Consider the following 27,851-nt stretch of genomic DNA (forward strand, 5'->3'; position numbering starts at 1 on the left):
CATCAATGTGTTTTCTCTCTCTCTCTATCTCTCTCTCCCCCTTCCTCTCTCTATGAAAAGCAATGGAAAAACTATCCTCAGGTGAAGATTAAAAAAATAAAAGGTAGGGATTATCAGATCGGATAAAAGAGCAAGACATGCTGCCAACCAGAAATGTACTTTAAATATAAGCACACAAAAAGATATGCTAACACTAATGGAAAGTAAACTAGAGAGGCTGTATCAATATCTGACAAAGTAGATTTCAGAAGAAAGACTATTACCAGGGCTAAAGTAGCTCATTTTGTATAGTAATGTGGTTAATTACTCAGAAGGACATAATGATCCCAAACATTTACACATCTTATAACATACCTTGGAAATATAGGGAGCAAAACTGATAGGAACAAAATGAGACAATAGACAAGCCCACAGTTATGGTCAGAGATTTCAACAACCGATAGAGCAAGTCGACAGAAAACAAATAAGATATAGAAGACTTGAACAACATAACCAACCAATTTGACCTCATTAACATTTAAAACAATCCACCCAACAATAGTGGAATACACGTTCTTTTTAAGCACACCCAGAACATTTACCAAGGTGTATTTACCAAGGCAGCCCATATTTCAAATCGTAAAGCAGTCTCCATAATTGTAAAAGGATTCAAGTCATACAAGCTATATGCAAAGTGTACCCGACCACAGTGAAATCCAGTTAGGAATCACTAACAGAAACCTCTTGAAAATCCCTCAACATATGGAAACTGAATTTTATTCCCTTTAATTTATAAAATTAAATGTTTGTGAAAAGTATAAACATATTTTTTAAAAACGGAGTTCTTTTTAGGGGGGGGCAAGTTTAAATACAAATTCAATTTCTTTACAAAATATATGGGTACTCGGGTCATCTATTCTTGAGTGAAACTTAGTTTGGCTTTCAAGGAATTTTGACACTTTATCTAATTTATTGAATGTGTAAAGTTGTCAGACTATTCCCTTAGTGTCTTTTTAACGTCTGTGGCACCTGTAGCGATGTCACCTCTCTCGTCCCTCATATTGCTCAGTAATTGCACCTCCTCTCCTTTTATCCTGAGTGGTCTGGATAGAGGTTTATCAGTGTTATGAATCTTCTCACAGAACTACCTTTCGGATTCACTAACGTTCTCTGTTGGTTGTCTGTTTTCTATTTCATTGACATCTGCTCTGATCTTTATTATTTCCTTTCTTTCGCTATATTTTGGGATTTATTTGCTATTCTTTTTCTAGTTTCTCAGGGTGCAAGCTGTAGTGAATGATCTGAGACATTTCTTTTTCCCCCTAACTTTCAGTGCCATGAATGTTTCCTATGTACTGCTACAGAGGCATCCCACAAATAGTAATAAGTTTTGTTTTCGTCTTTGTTTAGTTAAAAATATCTTTTGTTTTGTTTATTTTTGTTTAAAATATTACAGATGTCCCTTTTCTCCCCAATGATCCATTCCACCCCGTCCCACCCTCCTCCCCAGTCCCTCTCCACACCATTGTCCGTGTCCTTGGGTTGTGCATATATGCATATAAGTTCCTTGGTTACTCTCTCCCCCTCCACCCACCCGCCCTCCGCCATCCCTCTGACATTTGTCAGTCTGTTCCGTGCTTCCATGTCATTGAGTCTATTCTGTTCATCAGTTTATTAAGTTCTTTAGATTCCACATATAAGTGAGGTCATGTGATGTCTGTCTTTCTCTGCCTGGCTTATTTCACTTAGCATAATATTCTCCAGGTCCATCCGTACTGTCCAAAGGGTGCAAGATCCTTCTTTACAGCTGCGTAGTATTCCGTGGTGTAAATGTCCCACAGCTTTTGTATCCACTCATCTACTATGGGCACTTGGGCTGTTTCCAGATCTTAGCTATTGTAAACTGTGGTGCTATGAACATAGGGGTGCAATCCTGATTGGTGTTTCAGGATTCTTAGGATACATTCCCAGGAGAGGGATCACTGGGCCAAAAGGCAGCTCCATTTTTAATTTTTTGAGGAACCTCTATACTGTTTTCCAAGTTAAAAATACATCTAAATTTTTTGAGTTCTTTTTTGACCCATAGGTTACATAAAAGCTTATTATTTAGTTTCCATATATTGGGGATTTTCTAGAGATGTTTCTGTTAGTGATTCCTAACTTAATCCATGTGATCAGGTATACCTAGTTTCTACCTTGTTTGACTTAAATCCTTTGACACTTGAAGAGACTTGTTTTATGATCTGGAATATGGCCTACCCTGGTAAATATACCTTAGTAAATGTTCTGGGTGGACTTTGAAAGGAATGTGTATTTTGCTATTGTTGGGTTGAAATGTCCTATAAATGTTAATGTACACAGGTTATGCATGTGGGTAAGGACTGGAATGAAATTGAACCAATATAAAAAAAATACTTTATTGTTCACTAGTGGGTTTTATCCCCCTGTGTAACTTGTTTAATATTATTACAAACATATGAGAGAAAATTATGGTTTAGATGGTTTTAGTGGTTATACCACCAGCATCTAAGATGGTCCCAAGGATCTTCATTTCCTGCTATTATGCCCTTGTGTCATCCCTCCCAACCCTGAATCTGGGCTAATCTATGTGACCAGTAGAATAGTACAAAAGTGACAGTGTGTGACTTCAGAGGCTAGGTCATAAAAGGCATTACAGCTTCTGCCTTGTTTCTTGAAACACTCACTGTGGGGTAAACAAGCCTCTGTGTCATGGGGATACTCAAGCAGCCTTGTAGAGACCCTATGGAGAGGAACTGAGTCCTCTGGCCAGCAACCAGCTGCAACCTGCCAGTCTTGTCAGGGGGCCACCTGGAAGCGGATCCTCTGTCCCCAGTTAAGTCTTCAAATGACCATAGCTTCTCAAGAGACCCCCCCTGGAACTGCCTAGAAAAGCCACATCTGAATTCCTGACCCACAGAATTTGTGAGAAACAATAAATAGTTATTGTTGTTTTAAGCCCCTAAGGTTTTCTTTAATTTAAAAAATATGTTTTTATTGATTTCAGAGAGAGGAAGGGAGATAGAGAGAGAGAGAGAAACATCAATGATGACAGAGTGCCATTGATTGGCTGCCTCTTGCATACCCCCCCCCGGGCATCAAGCCCACAACCCCAGCATGTGCCCTGACCGGGAATCGAACCATGATCTCCTGAATTATAGTCGATGTTCAACCACTGAGCCATGCCGGCCGGGCTAAGCCACTAAGTTTTGAGTAATTTGTCCCTGTAACAATCTAAAAACTACTAATGGCTCTGGCTCATTGGTTAGAGCGTCAGCCTGAGCACCAAAGGGTTGGGGTTTGATTCCCCGTCAAGGGCAGGTACCTGGGTGCAGGTTCCCTCCCATCCCCTGGTCTGGGACACTCAGGAAGGCAAGCAGTCGATGTGTCTCTCTCACATCAGTGTTTCTCTCTCTTTCCTTCCCTCCCTCCCTCCCTCTCTCCCTTCCACTCTCTGAAAAGCAACGGAAAAAAAATCCTCAGGTGAGGGTTAAAAAAAATAATTTAAAAAAAAACACTACTAATGCTCATATGTTTTAAAGTAAACATTTATTAAAAGGTCACATTCAAGTTTCTATTCAAAGTTCATCTATGAGAGGTTTTTCCTACCCAACCGAACTAAAATAACACCTGCACTTAGGCTATCTCTTTGCGTTTTTTTCCTTTTTTGGGTTTACACCTGAGAATTGTGTGTGTGTGTGTGTGTGTGTGTGTGTCTTCTCCACTAAAATGGAAGCCCCATGAGGACAAGAACTGTCTTATTCACTAGTGCCTTTAAGATCTAGAATGCTTATAATGCTACCTGACATGTGATAGGTACTCTATAGATAATTGTTGAAAGAATGAATAAATGGCCCGGCCGGGCGTGGCTCAGCGGTTGAGCGACGACCCAGGATTCAGGCGATCGGGGTTCGATTCCCAGTCAGGGCACATGCCCGGGTTGCGGCCTCAACCCCTGGTGGGGGGGCTGCAGGAGGCAGCCGATCAGTGACTCTCTCATCATTGATGTTTCTATTTCTCTCTCTTCCTCTCCCTTCCTCTTTCTGAAATCAATAAAGGTATTAAAAAAAATAAGTGAATAAGTGAATGATAAATAAAATAACTAATATTCACATTTGCCTTAATAGTATACTTGGATTTTGGGGGGTGGGGAGGAGCATATGAATACTATGAGCCATGTGTGAATTTGTACTACTCAATGTTTGCATTAGAATCATTACAACAAAAACATTCTTTTTTATTAATTTTTTATTACAACAGAAACTTTTTAAAAGAAATAATAATGTTCACACCTGCACTTTTTGTTGATTCATTTTACTTAAAGGACCTTATGGTAGGCAGCCTCTGAAATGGCCCCGTGCCCTGGCCTGAGTGGCTCAGTTGGTTGGAACGTCCTCTCGGACACCAAAAGGTGGCGGGTTCAATTCCCCTTCAGGGCACATACCTAGGTTGGGGGTTCGATCCCTGGTCAGGGCATGTGTGGGAGGCAACCGATCCATGTTTCTCTCTCAAATCGGTCTCTCTCTCTCTCTCTCTTTCTCTCCCTCTCTCCCTTTCCTCTCTCTAAAATCAATTAAAAATAAAATAAAATAGCTCCCCATGACTCCTGACTCCTGTCATTCATGTTCTTGTACCATCCCCTCCCACAGTAAATACAGCTGACTTGTGCAGCCAGTAGGCTATTGGAGAAATGAATGTGACTTCTGAGGCTAGATCATAAAAGACATTAAAAATTTTAGATGGCACATCTCCTTACAGCTTCATTTCTTCACAAAAGTGAAAAACGAAATGGAGGCTGTAACCAAGGTTTCTGAGTGACTCATTGGTTATCCGAGCAAGGAAAGCCGTTTACTGATGGCTAGTTCATTTTTTTTTTAATTTTAGCATTTTATTTCTTTTGCCTCCACTACTCATGCATTCATTGGCTGATTCTTGTATGTGCTCTGCTGGGAACTGAACCCACAGCCTTGGTGTAATAGGACAATGCCCTGACCGACTGAGCTACCTGGCCAGGGCCTGGTAGCTAGTTTATTAAATCGTGTTTGATTGTAACAGCCAAAGAAATATACCCAGAGAAAATTAACTTGTTTAAGATGATCAGCCTTTCTGTGAAAACAGTTGCTTGGGGTTGAAGACATTGAGAGTTACATCAATAGTCAATTAAGAAACAAGGTAAATGATAACAACCTGTTTTCTTTGACTCTTATTTCTTTTTTATAATAGCTTTTTGAGATATAGTTAATATACCATACAATTCACACATGCAACCATTACCAGAATCAATTTTAGGACATTTTTTTCACCTCCAAAAGAAACCCTACACCCATTAGCAATCGTTACCCATTTTCCTGCCACCTCCCAGCCGTAGGTGACCACTAATCTCTTTCTGTCTTTATCGATTTGCCTACAGTGGACACTTCATATAAATGGAAGCATATATTATATTGTCTTTTGTGACTCACTTCTTTCATTCAGCATGCTGTTTTCAAGGTTAATCTATAGTGCAGCATGTATTAGTATTTCATTCTTTTATTGCCAAATAATATTCTATTGTATGGACATACCACATTGTTTATTCATTTACCAGTTGGACATTTGGGTTGTTTTCCATCTTTTGGCTATTATGATGAATAATGTTGCTATAAACATTTTTGTACAAGTTGTGTGTGGACACATACATTTGTGTTCAAAGTGATTGAAGAATTAACCTCTCAACATAGTGTGTGTTGGACAACTACACGTAAGAATATTTTCAAAGAACTTGAGAAATCACGAATTCAGTACAACCTGAAGTTGAGTCAGATAAGGTGTGTTACATTTGATGGTGATACTAATATGTATGGAGCAGAAAAGGCTTAGTTGGAGAAACTTACAGAGCTTTTGCCAATGTAAGGTGTTTAAAGTCTGTGGCAAATATTTGAATTTATTATGTGTTATCGAACCAACAGTATCAACCGTGAACTTCATTTGCTCTTCCGGATTTAACCATTATGAGTTCCAAGAATTTTTTTCCCCTCCCCAGAAATAAGCCTGAATATCCTGACTTGCTTCCCAGACAGCAGTTTGATGGCTTTTAGTAGTAAAATATTATTGTGATTGAGCTTAGGACTGAGCTGGAAATTTTAAAAACTGTGGTAAAATACATATAACATAAAATTTAACATCTTAACTTTTTATGTGTACAGTTTATTGATAAAAAGCACATTCACATTGTACAACCATCACCACCATCTCCACTATCCATTTCTAAAACTTGTTTCACCTGACAAAACTGCAACACTGTACCCATTAAACAGTAACTCCCATTTCTCCCTTCCCTCTGCCCCTAGAAACCACCACCGTACTTTCCATCTCTAGGAATCTGCCTGCTCTTGGTACCTCATATAAGTGGAATCATACGGTATTTGTCTTTTTTGTGACCGGCATAGTTCACTTAACATTATGTCCCCAAGCGTCATCCATATTGTAGCATGTATCAGAAGTGTCTTCCTTTTTGTGGTTAAATGATATTCTGTTGTATGAATATAGTACATTTTGATTATTCAAAATGTTCATCCACTGATGGACATATGGTTTGTTTCCACCTTTTCGCTATAATGATAATGTTATAAGGATGTTTTTACAAGTGAAAACTTCCCTCAACCACTGTTGAACACTAAATGGTTTGGAAATTAGCTTTTACTGAACACTCAGTAATGCTCTTTAATGAGTTTAACCTAAAATTATGAGGCAAACTGTTTATATGTGAAACTTTTACTGCAGTAAAGTCATTTCGGCAACAATAACTTTTTTGAATCACAGTGTCAAGTTGCTTTAAATACTTCCTGTGCTGTTAAAAGTTATGAGAAGCAAAATGCCCATTACGTCACAAATTTGCAGTGTATATCTTTTTGAGCTCAAACTACAGTGCCTAAAGTGTCCTTTGGACTTCAAATGTAAAGAAAAATGTTCATATTTCAAAATCCACTTAACTGTACAACTGAGGACCTCTCTTTCCATCTTTAGTTGGAGATGATTAATCTTCAGTGTAATGATATATTCTAAGACATATATCAAGAGACTAATTTAATAAAATTGTATAAATTTCTTCAAAGCAGTGAAGGTTTTTGTTTTTTTTACACAAAGCTTTTTGAGTTTTATTTTTGTTGAGTTGGAGATTCATCTTAACACGCATTCATTTTAAAACAGTAACAGGGTCTCAAACTGTTCGAACAGAAATCAGACAAGCACAGGAGGCTGAAAATTCCTATTTAAGAATGGAAATTGCAGTGGGTAATGGAGAAGTCACACACCCACCTGTTTATCCTCCTATACCCCCAAGACTGAATCTACACTTAATTCACATTTTTCATTACAATGATCTGACCTGAAGCCTGGTGTGCTAAGCTGCGCCAGGCCTTCCCCCAACGGTTCCCACTTCCTCACCAAATGGCCCTGAGCCAGGGCAAGGGGCTCCTGCCCAAGGTTCCTCTTCAGCCTCCCAGGGATCTCAGCACAGCCGGCTAGGGAGAGCCGAGCCTCCTCTTCCCGTGACCTTTGGAGGCTCTCTAAATAAGTGGCACATCTCAGAGGAAGGTGGTAACGTAAGAAATCACTCAAACCTGTGAGGAATTTTTGTGAGTTCATCTGAGCCAAACTGTCATCAATTGCCAGGAAGCCAAAACCTCAAAGGATTGAGATAATGCATAATGCTCGGAGAATGGCAGTTTCGTTTCGCACCTTGCTTTAGAGATTACAATCAAAGGGATACGTTAAGTGGGTTACAAGAAGTCCATTGGAGATAGATTAGGGAGGGGGGAGAAAGCAAAGTGGGGAAACCTCTGGAATTGGGTAAAAAGTAAAATGGTAGGCACCTACTTTTTTTATTTATTAAATATATCATCATTGATTTCAGAGAGAGGGAAAGAGAGAGATAGAAACCTCAATGATGAGAGAGTCACGCGGGCATGTGCCCTGACCGGGAATCAAACCCCGATCTCCTGGATCCTAGGGCGATGCTCAGCCGCTGAGCCGCGCACGGCCGGGCTGCACATACTTCTTTTACAAAGGTGGGTATGGGAGAGTTCACAGTCAACAGTTAACAAGATAGACTCCTGGTCTCTGCCCTGGTGATTGAGGGCCCTGAGAGAGGGGAAATTACTTTGTTTTGCAAAGGCAGGTGTTAACTCAGGTGCAAAAGACAACTGACAGGCTTAGCTAAGGTGAAAATTAACCTTTGTAAGGGAAAAATACTGCCTTAGGTTGTGACTACCCACCACAGACTGCTTTTAGTTAAAAAGCTTTCATTTCAGACCATCTTTTGTGGTTATTTCAGGTCTCTGAGTTTGCAAGGCTTCCACGAAGGCCTTCCCTGAGCTAACCAGGTTAGCATTTGGGCCCTTTTCATCCACAAAGGCCAGGGCCATGTCACTGCCCTCTGCAGATAGCTGGTATATTTGGGGGCAGTTATATAAATGTGTTTTCCCTTTGATTCCTGTGCTCGGAGCGGACTCCCCCTCCACACATTTCTACCAGAAAGAGGTGAGGTCCCTAGATTTAGAGCCACAGGTCTAAGGCCAGAGCTCTAAGGATTGTTTAACACTTCTGGCCCCTAACACTTGAGTGTCTCAAATGCTGGGGAGTGCTGAAGTGTTCTTCTCTCTCCCCTCTTGAACTGGTAAAAAACAATTGGGGGGATGGTATCGGCTACTGAGAAAAGTCCTGGGTCTTGGGTCCATCTCCCTAGGGTGGCAGACTGTGAAAAGGGGAAAGTCACTAGGGCAGGATCTGTAGTCCCAAGCCCTGAGTACTACCAGGGGACATGCTTGAGGCCTAAAACGCAGGCAAGAGAAACAACTAAAGTAGGATGAGCCACCTGTGGTGGGAATTTAGGGAGAGCCACTGAGAATAACCACTGGGGCAGCTTGTGGCACCTGCCACAGACAAGCAGCCCCTGAGCAAGATAGGGAGCTTCAGTCTGTGCTCCTGGAACTGCGGGCACAGGGAAGGAGCTCGCACTAGGAGGATAAGACTCAGTGGTTCATGAACAGGAACAAAGGCCAGAGGCCTCCATCTACAGGTCTCAGGGGAGTTTTCAGACAACCCCTCGCTTTGGCCGGAAAATATGGGAGACTATAGTCTCTTAGCTGTAGACTTTCGGAAGAGGGGTGAATGGGAGAAGCTGTGACTGGTTAGGTGGTAGATGGAGGATTCTGGGAGACGAATCCTGCCCTTACCGCACTCCAGACCTCACCCAGTTTGGCCATGTCCTATTCTTATACCGTGGTTCCTGAGAGATCCAAATTATTCTAGGATGCCATAAGGCTGTTGAGTTTCACAGCTCCGGAGAGTGAGGTTGAGGGTAGCTACTTCTCCTTAGGTGCCTTCTACCGCTCAGAAAGGAAATGGTGGGATTTGGGGGCAGAAAAGTGGGGGCAGACAAAGTGGGGATCAGTTCACTTTCTCTGCATTCAGACCCCAAAGCAAATTTATTATCTTCATCATTATAAAAAGAAGAGAAAGAAAACATGTATAAACCAAGCTAAATAGCTTTTGAACATTTGAATGACGGAAGAACTAAAGATCTAAGGTTTTGAAAATAGCACAGGGAATGACATTTTAAGATTTTTTTAGAACTTGATTTTTAGAGAGAGAGGAAGGAAGAGGGGGAGAGAGAGAGAAATATGGACCAGCTGCCTCCTGCGTGCCCCTCAGTGGGGACTGAGCCCACAATCCGGGCATGTGCCCCGAGGCACATTGGATGCTGCCCAACCAACTGAACCACACCGGCCAGGGCGAGAATAACCTTTAAAAAAAAAAAATCTAAAATTCACCAAACCACAGCTCAGACGTTCTGACCCAATCAACAACACTGTCAGAAACACAAAAGAATATTTGAAACAGGATGCTACCTCTCAAAGAATAAACAATATACCAAAAAATGCACAAAAATACAAAACTCAGTGTTGAAGTTAGCTCATCTTTAAGAGGTAGGATTGTGTTACACGTTTCATACACACTATGGCAACATGACCAGCAGGCCAAATAAATTCAGGAAGCCGGTGAGAGCCTGAAGCTGTGAACGCTGCTGGAAGACACAGCCTGCCAAGCTTTGGAGATGCTGGGCCTTTCTGTGAGCAGATTCAAATTTTCAGTCTTGATTAGAAGGCAGGGAAATCAAGTCCAAACAGTATTCCTATACAATTCCTTCCTAAGTAAATTTTGTTTTCTCCATGAGCCACTTGGTTTAAAATCCTTCCCCAAGTCACCTGTGGTCTTACTGCTGGTGTTCAGTTACCTATGGCCCCTTCCTGGGGCCAGGGCCGTCGTTTGACCCATCTGTCTCTTCCAGGAGGGTCCCAGCATCCCCAGAAGAGTCCAAGAATGCTATCTCCATTCCTTCCTGACCTAAATGCTACGAGTAGGGCATGGAGACTTTGCTGGTTCCTGCTCCAGAATCTGAGCTTGGCCAGGTTTGGTGGGTGCCATAGAAAACCAATCCATTCACCCACAATGCTTCCACAAACTTTCTTTGCATCCATGGGGTTATCTACATGTTTTACCATATCTCACCCCAAATCCCCAGTTCCTGGTGAGGGGTTGAGAAGATACAGGAATGTACCTCTCCCGACACAGAACTGTTTTCTCTCCTAGCCGGACCAGACAGACTGCTCTGATGTTATCACAGAATGACACACAGCTCAATTGTGAGGCCGGGAGAGCAAGGCTCAGAAGGTGGGTGGAGATCCTGAAGGAAGCTGCAGGATGCCACTGCTGAGGAAGCCTGTGGGTGTCAGATCTGCCAAAAGTCTAGTAGGGGGCATCAAAGGAAAACAGCCCTGAGGCTGGGGCCAAGACCAGTCCCACATCAAGCCTCCAAATTGGATTTCCTGGGTCACATCCTTAAGTGACCCAGAAACAACATCAGGCTTGGATGCCACACTCCAAGGTGGGAGGCATCACTCCCATAATGTCCAGGTGGCAAACCACAGGCACAGGGCGTCAGATTTTTATCCACATGGTAGTCCTGGGGCTCAAAGAGGAATCTCTGCAAGGAGCACCCCACTTGAACACAAGGATTCTTTCTAGTTCCTCTTGACCAAGTGGGAGGCAGGCTTTACAGAAAAGACATTTGGACTCCAGTGGCTGAGAGAGCCCAGGGGTTTGAGTGATGATCATGGGGTTTTCTGAGAACCAGCTGTCCGAGAGACCAACAGCAGCCCCCACCCCTCACCATTTCACGAGGATGAGCTCGCTCCCCTCTGAGATATTTGATTCTGATCCAAGACGACTGATGTTGATCTGGGGTGGTCCTTCAGGAGGACAGCTTTTAGATGGGAGGATCATTTGGATCTGAGGAGAAAAGGTGAAGGAATTTGTGTACAATACTTCATAAAATTAAGAAGTTGCCCTGCCGGGCATGGCTCAGCGGTTGAGCGTCAACCTGGGATCCAGGCGATTGGGGTTCAATTCCCGGTCAGGGCACATGCCCCAGCTGTGGGCTCAATCCATGACTCTCTCATCATTGATGTTTCTATGTCTCTCTCTCCCTCTCCTTTCCTCTCTCTGAAATCAATAAAGATATACTTTAGAAAAAAATTAAAAAGTTAATCCAGGAGGGATGAGGTGTCTGACCTCCTCTCCTCTGGCGCCAGAGCACTTGGCTCTGAGAGGACACTTGGCTGGGACTAGGGGGTGCCTCTGTAATGGAAGGGAACTCAGGACAGGGATGGAGACAGTGGATAGGGTGATGACACATGTCATTATAAATAGCAAACCTGGAGCAATGAAATTTCAGAAAAACCCAAATAAACCCACAGTGACCTCTTGCCCCAAGGTATTTTAAAAGATTGCAAGGTAACAAAAAGGAAACCGCTTTAAATCTGGGTCAAATTGGGGGGGGGATCAAAGGTAGGCGGGAGGTGAGCCTACATCCTGTGAGCACGTACACGCAGCACATCTCCTCCTCCCTAGAATCTCTTTCAGTGTCGCAGCTCCCACTCCTCCCATCTAGCCCAAATACACCCTCTCCCTCTTCCGATCCCTGACCCCATACGTCATTCTGTGGCTCTACGACATCAGATGTTGGACATGAACTCGTTGAAGTGTTTGGAGTACTGCTCAGGGTTCACAGTCTAGATCTCAGACCCCGCTCCACGTTTCACTGCTTTGGCAGCATGTGCTGCTTTCTTCTTAGGATCGTATGGCATGAATATACCAATGATGGCCATGAAAGAGACCTCCTTCTTGGGGGCACTTTCATGGCTTTTTACGGCATAAACATCAACAAAGGGATCAAATTCTCCAGGACCAAAGTACCAAGGAAAGCTGAGAAGGTTGCCAGGGCTGCCTGGAGGTGTGCCATAGGGGCAGAGCAGGCTGCCGCCCACCCCTTCACTCCCACACTCCTGGTCCTCTGCCCACTCCTCCACCCCCACCTCCTGCTCTGCCCGGTCCACACTGTGGATGCCCACCAGCAAACTAGTACATGACCTTTAGCTGGGCCAGAATCTCTATGTCCCATTTCAGTTTTTCCAGGAAGTTCTTTTTATTCTCCTCTCCCACTTGTGCGTCTGCCCTTCACTGAGTCGTTGTCTTTAAGTGTTGGCAAGTCCTTGGCCTTCTCCTTGTCACTCGCTTCTCTGGCAACGGTAGAACCCTTGAGGTCATACTTGCAGTGCACAGCAAGCCGATGGCTGAACATGTTCCTGGTGACCACCGTGTAGGTTTCCATACCATCTATGGTCAGGCAGTACATGCTCAGGACCTGGCAAAAAGGTGTTGCTGTGACACTCCACTGTGAACTGGTGGTACTTCTTTAAGATGTGCATCTCAGCCACATCCTCACTTGACACAGTCTTGATGACAAAGCACCAGCTATAGGTGGTGAGGAAACGTGTCCCACATCAGCCCTGGCTGTCACGATGGATAGGGGCACATCACTGAATTCTGGTAATCCTGATCGTCAATCCCAACTCTTTCCTGAAGATTTCGAAACACCATGGTACAGTTCTCCTTAAACTTAAAGAGGCTGGGAAGGTTCTCATCGAAGAGATGATTGTCTATCTGGGTCTTGCTGTGTGCTTTGAAGTCATCTTGTGGCTGGTGGAAATTGGGTTCTTCCACAGGGTCATGAGAAAAGCATTTCAGGGACCGACACATTGAAGGATGAGACACAGTGGTAAGATTTACTGGAGCAAAAACAAAGGACTGCCCCCAGAAGCCCAATGTCTCATCCACGACCAGGTGGTTTAGGTCCGTCTCACTGTGGAAGAAGTCCTGGGCCTGGTGAGCCTGGGTGCCTGCCAGGAGGGCCGGGATCCAGAACTGTAATGCTCTCAGCCACCCTGGGCGCGGGACGCCCCGCACAGCCTCTGCTCCTGGCTGCGCTCCAGCCGGCACTGCAGCACTGCACACAGGCCCACTCCTGGAGCCACGCTTGGAGCTGCGCAGCCGCTAGAGAGAAGCGGGACCGGACCGGCGAGTGCACCTGTGCTGCCCGGATGATGGGCCTTTGATATGCGTTGGTTACATTATCTCAGGCTTGGGAGAGAGCAGGCTTTCTTTCAAACTAACCAACCTCTTTCCTAATCCTTTCCGGCCTTGTACGGGGCCCTACCCCTAACCAATCCCTTTTCTGGATCTTTTGGGGTTTGGTGTCTCTTATGCAAACTGATCCTTTGCCCAGACTTCCCCAGGCTAGACTCTGCCTTTATGCTGTCATTTTGGCTCCTACTGCACATGCCTCAAAGTTTTCCCTCCTCATCTGGTTTCTACTGCATGCACTTACCTCTCCCTGCACCATCTTGTTTCTAAGGTGCATGCTCCCAGCAAAGGAATTTCCCCTGCTGTTTTTATCCCTCCCCAGGTAATTCCAGCTAGTAGCTGGTTGTCCCCCCTGGGGAGATTGGAAAGTTGACTCTTCCTGCCCACTTTGGGGATTAGGTCCCTTCAGCGGAGGATGTGGCTGTTCCCTGTGGAGACTGTGAATGCTGTGGCTTCCTAGTGAATCAGGCTTAATGTCCAATGCAGCTCCCTAGTTTATTAGGCTTAATGTCTGATTCCATTTGCTCCCTTCCTTTATTAATAACTAGCTAGTTACCTATGCTAACAATCTGGCATTAGCATGACAGGGACAGGGACATTGCTCAACTCATTGATTGTGTTGTTCACCCTCCACATTGGGATGCTGAGAATGTGCTGACTGGCCAGGAATACCTTCACTTTCTGGTACACATGCTTCTTCTTGGTCTTGGTTTTGCTGGAGCTGAGCAGCGCCCCTGTCACTGTGGTGGTGCTGGTACAGTTGGATGACATGTTCTGGCTGGTGACAGTGGTGGTGAAAGGAGGGGTGACGGAGACTGCACACAAGCCATTGGCCCCAGACCTCCTACAAACAAATCCCCATCCCCACTCCTTTAACGCACCATGGTTTTGCCCAGCCTCTTTGCAATGAATATTATTAATATCACGTGGCAGTGGATCGATAGCAGTGTTTCCTAGTACCTATCTGTGTGAAAAGATGCTTTCAGAAATGAAATACATAACGTTTCATTACAGATCAGCATTAACAGAATATTTGAAATCACTTTTTTTTAAAAAATCTTTTAAAAAAATCTTCTTATTAACTTTTTTAGAGAGAGAAGAAGAGAGAAGGAGAGAGAGAGAAACATTGATGTGAAAGAGAAACATCAATGAGTTTACCTCTGGTACGCACCCGACCAGGGATGGATCCCACAACCTGGGCAGTGCCCTGACTGGAAATCGAACCAGTGACCTTTTGGTGGATGGGACGACACTCAACTAACTGAGCCACACTGGCCAGTGCTGAAATCACTTTTGATGATAGGAAACAGTAATTTCGAACTCTAGTTAAGTGAAATATTCCTCCCAAAACAAAAATTTATTATTCTCATTAGTGGACTTGAATTATAAAACTTATCCAATTACTATATTTTGGATGTCATAAAAAATCATGGGGAAAAAGTACACTCTATTACTATGTACCTACATAAAATCTTTGATTTTGCTACTTGTCCTACAAAGCCTAAAATATTTACTATCTGGGCTTTACAGCCAAAGTTTGTCAACCCCAGAGAGAAAAGAAAAGAGCTGAAGACCAAGTCTTAGGACACCTCTATTCAGAAGTCAGGAAAAGGTAAAGGCTCTCCTGCAACTGAGACTGGAAAGCAGAAGCCAGGGAGGTGGTAGGAGGGAAACTCCAAGAGTGTGGCATCTCAAAAGCATAGAGAAGAAAATGTTTCAAACAAGAGACAATAGTCAACTGTGTTAAATGCCACTAAGGTAAAGATAAAGATTCAACTTTTGGATTTGGTAGTGTGGGAACTGTTGGTGCTCTCCGTGAGTGGCCTCAGCAGCAAGGTGGCAGACGACAAGACAGGGAGGAAAAGGAAAAAAGTTGACATCTATAGTGTTTAGTAATGTGCTTAGCACATAGTATGTACAGTAATTATCACTGAAGCAGACACGGTTGGTGCCTGTTCATATGCCCTCGGGAATATCAGCCTGACTTTTTAATTTTGAATTCCAGTTAAGTGAAATATTTTTTCCATTGCTTTTCAGAGAGAGTGGAAGGGGGCGGGGAGAGAGAGAGAGAGGGAAAGATCTATGTGAGAGAGACACATCTATGTGAGAGAGACACATCGCCTGGTTGCCTCCCGCACCCAGGTACGTGCCCGTGACCCAGAATCCAACCCTCAGCCGCTCGGTGCTCAGGCCGATGCTCTAACCATTGAACCACACCAGCCAGGACTCAGCCTGACTTTTAACTATGCAGATGTTCCTGATTTTATTTGCCTGAGAACCTTCTCTGGCTGCTGCAGTCTGCTCTGCTCATAGGCAAGAGATGTTGGGGAATTAACATCTCTAGGAGCAGCCCTCTCAACAGGAGTAGTGGCATAAATACTCCAGTCCCTTGCTTTCTGCATGGGGTAACTTTAAGGTATATATTCTGCAGAGTTTGCCAGCAGGATTAATAATGGCAAAACCTGCACTGGCCGCTGTGGCTCAGTTGGTTGGAGCATTGCCCCATGCACCAAAAGGTAGTGGGTTTCATTCCCCGTCAGGGCACATACCCAGGTTGTGGGTTCAACCCCCGGTTGGGATGCAGGGGAGGCAACCGATTGATTGATGTTTCTCTCTCATATTGATGTTTCTCTATACCTCTCCCTTCTCTAAGATCAATTAAAAAAAAAGAAGGCAAAATCTGGCACTTAAGCAAGCTGAAACAACCACCCCCAGAAATTTGATTCATAATTATGACACCTTAAATAACAGTGAAGATTTGGATTGATCATGGCCCCAAATGTTAATGATCCCCAGCTCAAGCTGAAGAATGACTATAAGATGGGACACTGAGAATTTAAACCATCTACTTCCACACAGATTACAATTATGGGAGCTGAAAAATACTAACACTTTTCCTCTCACCTCCTAAGTTCTTCTGGCTGGGCTAATAACCAAGTTAACAGAGACAGATTAACAGGAGAAAATCAAAGTTTAATACATATGCATGGGGAACTCAAATAGGCGTGATAATTCCATGAAAATTCCAAAATCAATGAGGCAACAGTGATCATCTAAGACAAATTTGGACAAAGGAGAAAGGGGGAAATGGGGTATTAGATTTCAGAAGTGAGAACGATCGATTTACAGGTAGTTGAGGAAGAGCAGGAGACACTTGGTAGGAAGATTCTTGCCAGGCTACTCAGAAACAATGGGACACGTGGGTGTGTGTGGGTGTGTGTGTGTGTGTGTGTGTGTGTATCTAGCTAACTTGCCTGGAAGCCTCTTGTTTACCACACTTAATTAATTCAAATTACGCTAAGGCTGTCTCCTAAAATCTCCTTCCTGAAGCAGGTTTCTCTGTCTGAATCTCTTGGGAAAAGGGGGAGGATCAAAGATTCTTTCTAAGTCTCTGTTTTCTTAATAAATAGCTTTAAATCAATATCCCCAAATTTCAGCCCCTTCACAGCCAATATTAACATAATTTTATTATTTTGCTGTCATCTGTAAAATTACTATCCCAAGAACACTTTGATCAGGGAGAAAAAAATTACAAGTAGCTTTATTTTCCATTTCAGGAATTTCTCAAAATCCCATTTAAATGAACATCGAGTTCCTCAACTTTTCAATAGGTGACTTTAAATGACTGCTTATGCTGTGTGGTAAATAGAACAATGGCCCCCAAAGATGTCTATGTACTAATCTGGAACTTCTGAAGATGCTGTTATATGGCAAAGGGGAATTAAAGTGGCAGATGGAATTAAGGTTGCTAATTTATTTGACCTTAAAATAGGGAGATTATCCTGGATTATCTGAATCGGCACACAGTGATCACAAGGGTCCTCAAAATTAGAAGAGGGAGACAGAATAGAAGGTCAGAGTAATGTGATTTAAGAGGAACTCAACCAGCCTTTGCTGACTTTGAAGATGGAGGACACGGGCACGGCCTAGGAATGCGGGCAGGCAGCCTCTAGGAGATGGAAAAGGCAAGGAAAGGGAGTCTTCCCTAGAGCCTCCGGAAAGGAGTGGCCTTGCCAACACCTTGACTTTTACCCAGGGAGACCAGCTCAGACTTCTGACTTACAGAATTGTAAGATGATAAATTTGTGTTGTTGTAAACCCTTAAATCTGTGATAATTTGTTACAGCAGCAATAGGAAGCTAACAGACCCTCCAGTGTTACAGGTACAAGGTTTGTGTGCCCAATGCTTCAAAAGAAAGGCCAATGTTCAATAGATCAGAGTTTGGAGCAAGGAAAGGTTTATTGATCTAGAAGGCCTAGCTTGAGAAGATGGGAGAACTAATTTTCAAATTCATCTTCAGACAGCTCAAAATTCAGAGCTGTCTTATTTTATATATATATGTGTGTGTGTATACATATATATATGTATACACACACACACACATATATAATATAAAATCAGGAGAAGGGAGGATGAGTGAGGAAGAGGTGGGTGGGGGCTGTAGACAGCCAGGGAGCTGAATAGGGTTAGGGATGGGAGCAGCAACTATTTTTCATTCTAGTTTGAGTTTGCATTAATACATTTCCTTACATACAGATATGTAGCTAAAATCTATGCAGATAAAAGGAGTGACACTTAAAAGAAATAACAGGTGGTCAGGTAAGAATTTTAAAAGGGAAAATACGTACTTATAGATGCTGGTGAATTACCAGCTTTTAGGGCTAATAGAAACATTTTCAGATGCACAGTCTTTATAATAATTTATTACAAAACTTGACTTTTATTAAAAACAATCTTTAAAATGTTTGCTTCAAATTAGTAGAAAATTAAACAAACAAACAAACAAACAAAAATCAGTTTCAAGGGGCTCCTTCATGGAAAGTAAACACACGACAGACAGGAGCTTACAGTTTTCCAAACGATGAACCAGAGGGAGTATCTCTGGACAATTACTGTACTGGCTTCTAGGAGACCCTTTGAAAATCCCGTCTAGTCTATAACTATGATTTGACTCTCAATTAAATTGTAGCTTGGCCTGACTGGCAAGGTATTAAGAAGTGAAGGAAAGTACTTAATATTCTGAAGCATAGGTTTAGGGGCAGAAAATGTTTAGATGATGGGGGGGGAAATAATAAGGGGGCTGGCTAGGCTTCCTGGGAGCTCAGGCGAGGCTGTGAGCAGCCTCCCCCAGGAAGTCCCCGGGGACTGCCTTTCGGCCGGACCAGTGGCGGGCCCTGGACTCGCGGCTTCAAGTCAGCGCGGGAAGCAGGTCTGGGGGCTTCGGGGCGCGGCCCGCCCGAGCCCGCCACCCGAGCCCGCCACCCGAGCCCCCGAGCCGGTAGATCCGGCCCGGCCCGGCACAGCCCTCCGCACCCCGCTAGCGGCCACGCGCAGGGCGGAGCGCGTCGGCCTGGGGCGGCCGGGTCCTGCCCTCCCCGCCCTCCGAACGCGGCCGCCGGGCCGGGGCTCGGGCCTGGGCCGCCGGGGCCGGCGCTCGGCCCGCCCGGGGTCGTGGGGCCTGACAGCCGCGCGCGTCCCCGCGCTCAGCATCGCCTCCGGGCACCGCAAGCCCCGCGGCCCGCAGCCCCCCGCTTTTCCGGCGGGGAGGGGCGCGCCGTCGTCACGTGACGCCTCGCCCGCCCGGCCCCGGTCACATGGGTAGCACGGCCGCTGCGTCAGTCACAGTCCTGGCTGCGGGAGTCGAGCCGCCGTCGTCGCCGCCGCCGCCGCCAGCTGACGGGGCGGAGATCCGGGTGCCAGGTCCTCGTCAGCCCGCCCCCGCCGCCCGCTCGGCTGTCCCAGGCTGGGCCCGACCGTCATGGAGTGGGTCGGGGCCTCCGCCTGTGCCGTGTGAGGCGCGTCGCCGCCGTCGCCTGCGCTTTTCGAGACCTTGGGAGCCCCCGCCGCCCCCGGAGTCCCTCGCCCTTGGCAGCCTGTCGCCGCCCCCCGGCTGGGCTCGAATGCGCGTCTGGTGAAGGTGCAGGCCCGGCCCCGCCGCCGCCACCGCCGCCGGGAGATGGTTCGGGCCTAGCGGAGCCGGGACTGGAGGTGAGAAGCCGACCGGCCGACTGAGGCCGGGCCGCGCGGCGCCGCGGGGGAGGGGCGGGCAGGGGAGGGGGCGGGCGAGGGGAGGACCGGGTCCGCCCGGGTCCGCCCGGGGGCTCGGGGACACCCCCGGGCCGCGGCTGCTCCCTCCGCCTTCCTCCCTCACCTTCGCGTTCCACCCTCTTCCCCCCGCCCCCAAGTAAATAAATAAGCTAACCTAATCCTAACCCAAATTCCCAGAAATCCATCTTTCCGCCGTTTCCTCTCGCCCCTTTTCGTTCCTTAATCTATCCCTTCGCTCAGAAATGCCGTCGACTGTGTTGTGACTTTTCAATACCCAGTTTCAAGTTATTTCTCGTCCGAGAGAAAATAGGCCTAGGTTCTGGCCATCATAACCCAACTAGTTCTCGCTTTCCTTCTCGCGATCCTGCTCACCGTCACCCTCCTCTGCAAAAAAAAAAAAAAAAAAAAAAAAAAGGGAAGAGGGGCGGATAGTCCGCTTTCGAGCGGCGGAGGGGGTTAACTAAAAATGGGAATGTGGGGGCGTCGTGCTTGAGTGCCCCCACCCCCCGTAACTTGTGAGTCGGCCTGTGAGCTGGTTATCCCCGGAGCTCGTATTTGGATATTGATGGGTAGGCCTTTTCCTCCAGCTGCCTGTGCCCGGGGTTAATCTCGTAATTGACGTCAGTGCTTTGTTCCTTCCACTTTGCTGTTCCTTCCACTCTTTGAGGATGGATGGTGGGATGTAGGAGTTGGAGGAGTATCCTTATTGCCTTTTCCTTCACAAACGATATCATTTATGCCAAGTTGAAAGGACAGATGCGAAATGCTTGTGGAGTTCAAACTAAGACGAACTCTTCGATTTTGAGGGTTCTTATACTTAGTTGCAATTCAGAACTGTGGGATTTCTTTCCTCGCTGGCCATAGAATTTTTAAACGTAGGCTGGTCCCCTTCCCCGTGATTGGTATTTTTCTCGAGGGAATCTAAGCTATATAGGTGCCCGTGTGAATAGGATGTTTGTACACGTGAGGTTTGAAATGTGTGGGGTTTTTTTTCAGGGCTCCGATGTGAAAAGCTCAGAGCTTTGTTTCCATATTCATTCTACAAAGCTTTGTAAAGTGCTTCTTTGATTTAACTGTCCTTTAACCGAAATTGAGATATTTACGAGAACTTTCTTAATTTGGCATTTGGTAAAGATCCTTTGTGGCCTCTGAATCTGCCTAGAATCATCTTTGGTCATATGTGCATAAAGAAGTGTTGGCGAGTGGCCACTTGGTTTTTAACAAAGCTGGCTTTTTAAAATTTCTCAGGTTTATTTTTCTTATTCATCATTGAGTTTTTCAGTCTCCAAACATAAAAAAAAATTCTCAATAATAGTTTTTAATTACCTTTTAGAGTTAACTTACTGGAAGCAATCAGTGTATTTATTTATTTTTTTTAATACCAGTAGTTTCATTCAGCCTGTGGTGGCTTGCAGGCTGATGACTGGTGTGTGTGAGCTCTACAGGAACAGTAGGCAAATTTTACTTTAAATAAAATTTTGCGTCAAGTGGAAACAAGATAGGATGTCTGTGAATGACCCAGCTTTTACTGTTTGGTTAAAAATAAAAAGAGCTTAACTGTTAATTGGAAAGTGGTCTACAATTTTGAAGTATAAAGGTGATTACAGTGCTTTAGTAAGCTGTGTAATTAAGAATTCTTAAAGATAAGAATATTTTCATTCAGATTCACTTTCTTCTTTTCAGATGACATACATTCTCTACTCTGTGGTCTTGAGTTAATGTATCGCCTTTGTAACAGTTGATACTTTCTGCTTTGTATTGCAGTTTTTCTTATAGGTCTGTTGTAGTGTCTTTTGAGCAAGAGCTATATTATTCTTATATTTTCTGTATTCTCCCCAGTATTTTATGCAATTATTAGGTTGAATTTGAAATGTGATATGCAACCTAAGATTTCACAAAAAGTTAATCTAAAGAAAGCTATATGAGCAAGTGATAAGTATTTGAAGAGAAAAAAAGTGACTCAGCTATAGAAGATAAAGCCTTCTAAAAGTTGTATATCTCACCTTTTTTGAAGAGTTAAGGTAAATGTAATGGTTTAATGTGTACCTGAGAGGAACAAAGAAAACAGGTATTTCTTCTTTTGTGGCCATCTACTGGTTTAGAATGGAGTCCAAAATTTATGAGGCCTCTTTGTAGTATTTTTCATAAAATCAGAGAGGCATTTTTTTAAGTATTGAAGGCACACCTAGACAATGATCCAGAAATACAGTGTGAAATATAAAAATTGGTGACTTAAATTTTATTTAAGTTCTATTCTACAGATACCTTATCACAGAAACTTTCCTATATAATGTAAAGGTTTCCCAGCTTTTGAACCCCCAATCCTTATTATGTTTACTTATTTCATTTTTTATTTCTTCTGATAAGTTAGAGCAATTATATTTGATTTCTGAGAGGGTGTATACCAGTTCTAGTTATTGTGAAATAAGGTGTAGTCAGTGACTTCAAGACTGCTTAAAGCTAACCTGACCTGTTACCTTGCTGCTTTTTCCTTTGGTTTAAGAAAAACACCCCTACTTGTAGTATCTCCCTACACCCACTCATGTTGGTTATTTGAAGTGATACTCTAGTACATGGAAGAGGGCAGTAATAAACATTCCAGTTACTGAGTTTTGGCTGATTATGTGCATTCCTATTTGTCTTGATGTTCATTTTCACTGGCATCATATCCTGAGAATTTTAATGGTACTGGCACATAGAAAATGTTAGAACCTTTGAATTCATTTTCAAAATACTCCAAAAACATTTTAATACTAGGGTTACTTATTCTACTTTTGAAGGAAAAATATCTTATTTAAAATAAACCTGCTTCATCAGCTATACTTTTAAAAAAATTTGTAACCTGAGGAAAGGCATTTCATGTTATGAGCTGTAGTAGTGGCTTTTAGGCAGGTGGACAAAGCTTATTAGTGGCTACTGTTTTAAATTAACTTTTGATCATTCTTTCCTAGGATAGGTAAAAGAACTCCATGCATTCTTTTCCCAAAGTGTGTGGGTGGGTGGGGGTTGGGGTTGGGAATTGATTGACATGAATAGATTGCCCTGGAAAGTCTGTATGGTTTGGCTACCCAGATATTGTCATGATCTGTCCTGGGGCTGGGTGCCCTGGAGCTGCTAGGGGCCCGAATAGGTCTTCCATGATTTTTGTCAATTTGGAGCTGCCTAGTGGGTTATGACTTTTCAAGTTTTCATTTTCGTATCATTATTAGGGTAGGGACAGGTTTTTTTAAAAAATGTGTCTTTATTGATTTCAGAGAGAGGAAGGAGGAGAGAGAGATAGGAACATCAATGATGAGAGAGTCATTGATCGGCTCCCTCCTGCACACCCCCTACTGGGGATTGAGCCCTCAATCCAGGCATGTGCCCTGACCAGGAGTTGAACCCCCATCTCCTGGATCATAGGTTGATGCTCAATCGCTGAGCCATGCTGGCTGGGCTGGGTAGGAACAGTCTTATGGAGAGGTGAGTATAGGTGAATACTCTGTATAGACAGGTCTTCCCACCTCTTTGCAATTGCTTTAATTTCTTCCATGAGGAATATCACTTTTCCTCACTTGTTCCTTGCCTATTAAAATTTTACCACCTTTTAAGACCCAGTGCAAGTGAAGTTTGACTTCCTAAAGTTTTGCTTGATTCCTCAAACTACTCCAATTGTGACCCACCTCCTTGGAATCCCTGTATCACTTTGTATCTCTCTCTTTTTTTATTAAACTCATTGGGGTGACAGTGGTTAATATGAACATACAGGTTTCAGGTGTGGGTTTCTGTCACAAGATTTGTATATTTCTCTGTGTGCCCACCACCCAAAGTTGTATCTTCTCCCATCACCATATATTAAGACCCTTTTGTATCTCTCTTATTTGTTAGGCAACTAACTCTGGGTCTGTAGCCTGCTGGGTGACCTGGAACACAATGTATCAGGGAAGACACACTAGTAAAATAAAAATTGTTACACTATTATGTATCTGTAAAAAATAAGGATTAAAACTAATCTAATTTAAGATTTCACTAAAAAAATACATATCCAGTGTTCAGATTTCCATGATTATACTTTTTGCTTTGTTTTAACAGTTAGTTTGAATTAGGATCCAGATAAAGGGGCATATAACACAGACAGTAGGGTGGCGAAGGCCTGGGGTAGGGCAGAACCGGGTGGTGGAGGACAAGGGGGAGAAAAAAAGGGAGGACATTTGTAATACTCTCAACAATAAACATAAAAACAAAACACAAAGGGGCATATATTACATTGGGTATCTTTCTCAACCCTCTTTTTTTTCCCCTTCTATTGGTTGCTATCTTTTTGTTGTTCCCATACAGTTGGTTTGTTAAAGAAACCAAGTTCTTGCCCTATGAGATTGTGCTGATTGCATCTCTGTGGTTTTATGTAGTATCTTCCTTTGCCCCATTTTTCCTTTAAGTTAGTAGTTACATCTAGAAGCTTGATTCGATTCAGGCTTGAAATATTTTTAATGCCAAGAATACTTGCCATTAAGTAGTATTGTGCACCTCCTATGCACTCTTATTTAAACTTTCAGCCTGGCTTTTCATCTTACCATGCCAGTGAAATTACTCCTATCAAGGCCACCTGTGACTTTTATATTGCCAAGTTGTGTAATCATTGTTTACTACATCTTTTTGTGCTTGAAATTGTTAATCATTTTCTCCTTGATAATGCTTTCTTCCTTACTTTGATTACTGTTCATTTCCTGCCTTTCTACGTACTAGCTGCTTCTTTGCAGACTCTTAATTCTTGGCAATCCCTTGAGATTGATAGTTCTGGATTTTAACCTTGGCATTCCCTTTTCACTCCTCAGGATGATCCCATTCATTTGTATTGTGTAGCCATCATCTCTAAGTATTTTGTGGGCACCAGAACTCTTTCCTCCAACTGAATACTGCCCTTTATCTAATAGGCACTTTGTTTTATTTAGGAAAGTACACATACCTAACTTAAGCAAAAAGAAGAATTTATTGGGAACATACTGGGTATCCTACAAATTCTAAGAAAGGCGATCAAACCGTAGGAGGACAGTTAGAACTCAGGAACAGCTGGATCCAGGGACTTCAAATTGTTTAGGAGTATCTCTTTAAATGTCATGAGATGCTCTTCGTATATTCAGTTAGTTCTCTTGCTGCAGACCAACTTTAATACTAATATCTTCTGAGTTCAAAATCTTGTATCTTCTGCTATCAGAGACTGATCGGAGTCTCAATTCCAAATCCTAGGAAAGGAGACTCATTAGGTTATGTGTCCACCTCTAGACCACAACTTTGGTGAGGAGGCTACATTGTAATAAGATGCTCTAGCTGCACCATCCCAGAGAGAAGTGGAGTAAAGGGCACTCTTAAAACATAGTTGGGGCCTGGCCAGCATGGCTCAGTGGTTGAGCTTCCACCTATGAACCAGGAGGTCATGGTTCAGTTCCGGGTCAGGGCACATGCCGGGGTTGCTGGCTCGATCCCAGTAGGGGGTGTGCAGGAGGCTGCTGATCAGTGACTTTCATCATTGATGTTCCTATCTCTCCCTCTCTCTGAAATCAATAAAAACAACAAAAACAGAAACATAGATGATGGCTCGGCTGCCTCCTGTACTGGGGATTGAACCTGCAACCCGGGCATGTGCCCTCACTGGTAATCTAACTGAGGACCTCCTGGTGCATAGAACAATGCTCAACCAACTGAGCCACACCTGTCAGGCTTAAATATTTGTTTAAACATATTTTATATATACCAGCAAACAACCTCATCTCTTCTATGGAGACAACCCAAATTCATACCTAGCTACAATATCCAGAGGTCATTGTTTTCTGAGTCCAGATTCTAAAGGTGATACCCTTTGTTAATCAGGCCTAGATATGCTTTGTCACATGTCTGAAAATTGTGGGTTAAAATCTAAATTTAATCATTCTTAATGTAAGTGATTCACAGTGGTTGGGAAACAAAATAACTTAAACTCTTAAGAGAGGAGGGCAGAGGAAGGTATCATTGTTGGAAAATTTAACACCATATCTTGCTGGACAGGTATAAGGTAAATGATAGAGCCAGCAAATTACACGGGTCTTCATTTGTTGACTTCCTTATAAATAGAGTTCTTTTGTCAGTCAAATGAAGATTTTTTAGTTCTGTCCACTAGGAAGATTTTTGTCTTAGATTAAGATTAACACTGAGAGGACATTTGGAAGGAGTTTTAGGAGTGGGATGGGCAGATCTATGTTGCCTTATCACAAAGGTTGGCAAACTATGATTGGTCGACACAAGGCTACATGCTTGTATGGCTGTGAGCTACGAATGGTTTTACATTTAAAAAAAGTATGTATCTTTATTGATTTCAGAAAGAGGAAGGGAGAGGGAGAGAGAGAGAAACATCAATGATAAGAGTCATTGATTGGCTGCCTCCTGTCCGTCCCTCACGGGATCGAGTTTACAACCCGGGCATGTGCCCTGACCGGGAATCGAACCATGATCTCCTGGATCATAGGTCAGTGCTCAACCACTGAGCCATGCCAGCCAGGCTGGTTTTACATTTTTAAATGGTGGGGGGAAATCAAAAGAGTATTTTATGGCATGTGAAAATCATACGAAACTCAAATTTCAGTGTTCATAAGTACAATTTTATTGGAACACAGACGACGCAGCCATTTGTTTATTATCTGTACCTGCTTTTGCTGCTGCAAAGGCTGAGTTGAGTATTTGTGACTGTATGTCCTACAAAGCCTAAAACATTTACTAGAAGGCTTTAAAAAAGTTTGTTGACTCCTGTTTTAACAGATCAAATGGGTCTTAGTGGACACTTGGGTTTGAGGATTGCCTTAGGGTTGAACAGTTAGTTATGATGTCCCTATTTACTGTGGTAGTTGTTAGGGGTTTTTGTTTGATTGTAGAATACACATACATGTATACACAAAATGCATATACACAAACAGGTGGGATCTGGGCATTAGTCTAGCTTTAGTTAGGGGATTAGACTTGATGGGTCAACTGTACCCTGAAGGTAGGATCACACTATAGGGTACATTGTAACACGGTTGCCTGTAATACAGGTATATAAATGGGGGAGAATTTTCAGAAAATCTTGGGGTGAGATGAGGCTAGAAGCTGGTCAAGTAGTCACTATAAGTGTTCATTATGTACAGATTAACTATTCCACCACTTCTCAATCCCATCACCCCCAATTCTGCTCTTTTTCTTGCCTTGGACAATGTACCACTGTCATCACTTTTCCCAGAAACGTGCAAGTTTCCCTTGATTCCTCTGTTTTACTTCTCACATCTGGCTTTCCCAAGATTCCACTTTCTTAACATATTTGAATCTAAACCCTTTCTCTACATTTGCTGCCTTAATCCGTTTTCATATCTCACTTGGATTATTGCATCAGTCTTCTCACTTGTTTTCTTATTGCCAGTCTGATCTACAACCTGTACCAGAATGATTTTTCCCTGGAAACTGCCAGTCTGATTTTGTTACTTTAAACTCCTTAGTAATGTTCCATTTTCTGTAGTATTCTTCTAACTGGGGATTCTTAGACATTAATGAGTTTTATGTAACTTCTGAAGGACTGCTTTATAGCCAGATACTCCCTTGGGTGTTTGTTGCTGTGTTTAGATTTTGTTTGCTATTGTTTGTGCCAAGCTATAGTGCCTTGTACCAAGATGATATTGTGGTGGCTCAGAAGAGAAAGATGGTGAGTAAAATTGGACCGTGTCATAGTACGTGTTAATATAGGCAGGCCAAATCCTAAAGAACCCTGGCATACATAGTAGGTGATATAATATTTTCACCTTGAGATATTTCTGGTGGATCCTATCTTTTTAATTAATCAACGTAAAACAGTTTGCAGTATGGGTGTTGTGTTTCCAACTTCAGCAGTGGTTATACTTTATATACATTTAATGTAGATTTCAATAAGATAGGAAACCACAAAGGAACCAGATTGCCAGAGTTACAGGTGAGGCCTCTTTAAAATTGACATTTAAGGACTGCTAGCTGGTCTGGTGTATAAAGTTGTATTTTCCAAACTAACAAACACTCACAGTTGTTAAGTCCATTTTGTATAACATATTTATAAGCATTTTCTGTATTAGTATTATTGAGGTCAAGCTACAGAAGTGGTTTAAAATTATAGAACCAGACTTGAGACTACATATTTCCAGAATTGAATACATCATTGATCTAGTTTCTGTAAACCAACACAATCTGTTACATTCACGTTATTTTAGATCTAATTTTTCAAGTTGTTTTAGTTTTATAGTTATGTAAGAGCTATAAACATAATGAGTTCATA

General features: G+C 43.2%; 1 protein-coding gene and 1 pseudogene across 3 annotated transcripts in view; one reads left to right on the forward strand and one right to left on the reverse strand.

Annotated features, from left to right (window-relative positions):
- Positions 1 to 12,053: 12,053 nt before the first annotated feature.
- Positions 12,054 to 14,292, reverse strand: LOC107525427 (phosphatidylinositol 5-phosphate 4-kinase type-2 beta-like; annotated as a pseudogene).
- Positions 14,293 to 19,393: 5,101 nt separating this feature from the next.
- The window catches only part of AFF4 (ALF transcription elongation factor 4), a 78,118-nt gene continuing 69,660 nt past the window's right edge, over positions 19,394 to 27,851 (forward strand). For 2 of the 3 annotated variants that reach the window (XM_087816384.1, XM_087816385.1), the window contains exon 1: positions 19,394 to 19,510. The gene's annotated coding sequence lies outside the window, so the exon portion shown is untranslated. The remainder of the gene's footprint in view (positions 19,511 to 27,851) is intronic. The other variant, XM_087816386.1, reaches the window with a different exon arrangement.

The sequence above is a fragment of the Miniopterus natalensis genome, chromosome 4 (assembly GCF_054644295.1).
Source record: "Miniopterus natalensis isolate mMinNat1 chromosome 4, mMinNat1.hap1, whole genome shotgun sequence".
Classification (NCBI taxonomy): Eukaryota; Metazoa; Chordata; class Mammalia; order Chiroptera; family Miniopteridae; genus Miniopterus; species Miniopterus natalensis.